Raw genomic sequence first — 1971 nt, 5'->3', positions numbered from 1 at the left:
TAAGGGGGTCTGAATACTTTCCGTACCCACTGTATTACGCACACATATAAAAATGCTTGACTTGGCCCTGAATGCTATCTGAAGGCCTGGAAATGGGATTTTGGACCCCTGTAGTAAAAGTGTTTCTGTGTACCACGTTGACCTCTAACTGGTCAGGAGCGGTTGATCGGAGAGGGGAAGTGTGTAGGTTCTGTGTAAGGACAGGTGAGGTCACAGTCTACATCTGCAATCTCTCTGTCCTAGATCTGCCACCAGGCCTGAGCTCACAGGTCAAAACTCAGGACGAGTTTCCTCTCCCTCATGTTTAGCAAGTGGAAACACACTGTACTCCAAAGACCAGTGCTGTCTAAATACCTGTAAAGCATGCATGCCAAAAATGCCACACACACTTACTCTTTTTATTATGTTTGTTTAGTAGGTTTTCTCATAGTATATGTACTAATTACCCAGTTTACAAGTACACTGATGGGGTTTGAGTTCACATTGAAAATCTGGGATTTAAGTAAAGCTGGAAAAAAAAAACAAGTCTGATCATTTAAAAATAAAGTAATAAGTTTTAGGACTTTGAAAGAAATAAAACAGCATTTTTGACATTGCCGATTTTGCCAATTTGTGACATTGATAAAGTGAAAAAGTCAGGTGTTTTTGCCTCCATTGAAGCACAAGATGCTCTTTTGAAAATTTTGAAACATATGTCACTATATCCAAACATTTTAAAGTAGAATCTTAATGTTAAAATGTTTTTTTTATTATTATTGTATTTTTCATTCAAATGGTTATGTAAATAATTGTATTCAGTTAGAAGTGCCATAATGATGATATTAATAATTTACACACTATTAAGCTGCAACTTTAAAACATCTTAACAAATGTATTGAGCTACATTGAGAAGCAGAACCTGTTAACTGTTAGTCTGGAAGATGTAGAATATTCAGTCATGCCTGTAACATGTTCAACCTTGACCTTGTCACTCTTCTGGTTTGATTTAAGAGCTAAGCTTTGGCCAGCACACTCAGAACTCTGTGTTTCCATATGAGAGGCAGCAAAGACAGAGATAAAATGTGTAAACAGGACTCGACTCAACTCTCTCTCTATCCTCCTACGCTCATTCCTGACTTCCTAGTGATGATGCTCTCTTCCAGTCTCTATCGTATTGTCTTAGTTAAATCCCGTTCACACCAAGAATGATAGCTATAAAGAGCTATAACAATAATGATTTTAGCATACAACATCAACAATAATGTTCTGTTTCTTATAAGCACGTGCTGCCGTTATGGCATCTATCGCTTTAAATGCTCAAGCTGTTTAACCCTTGTGTTGTGTTTGGAACCCTATCACACTTACGAGGTTACAGAGCAAAAAGGGCCCTCCCTCAAAAAATTGCTTATACACTAGTGTGATAAACAGTGTAAATTTTCATCAGTTTTTATTTAATATTGTGAAAATTATTCATAAATAATGCTTTTTTCACTCAAAAAATTAGGTGCCTATTTTCAGATAAATGAGGCCTACGATTAATCAGATGCAAATATAAATACAAAACCAGTCCTAAATGAAAGAAAAGAAGTTGACAAAAACATTGAATCCAATATTTGGTGATAATATAGCATAATGAGTGATTTATAAGCAATTTTTGAGGCCGGGTAATTTTTGCGTGGGAACACCACAAGTGTGACTTTGTGCCATTTTGTACAAAATAAAACCATTTAAAAGCAAACTCCCTGATTAAACATTAAAGTACACTAGTGTGATAAACAGTGCAAATTTTCTTCAGTTTTTGTTTAATATTGTGAAAATTATTCATAAATAATGCTTTTTTTCTCTGATTTATAAGCATTTGTTTGAGTCATTTTTGCCCTGGAACATCACAGGCGTAACAAAGTGAAAAATCTCCCCCAGAAAAGTATGAAAATTATCAAAACAATTTTTAGAAGTAGTTATACCCTTTGTGAACAGTCACAAAATTTCAGT

This window comes from Sinocyclocheilus grahami, unplaced genomic scaffold, assembly GCF_001515645.1.
Source record: "Sinocyclocheilus grahami isolate Dianchi unplaced genomic scaffold, SAMN03320097.WGS_v1.1 scaffold1256.1, whole genome shotgun sequence".
Taxonomy (NCBI): Eukaryota; Metazoa; Chordata; class Actinopteri; order Cypriniformes; family Cyprinidae; genus Sinocyclocheilus; species Sinocyclocheilus grahami.
This window is presented reverse-complemented; position numbering follows the sequence as displayed.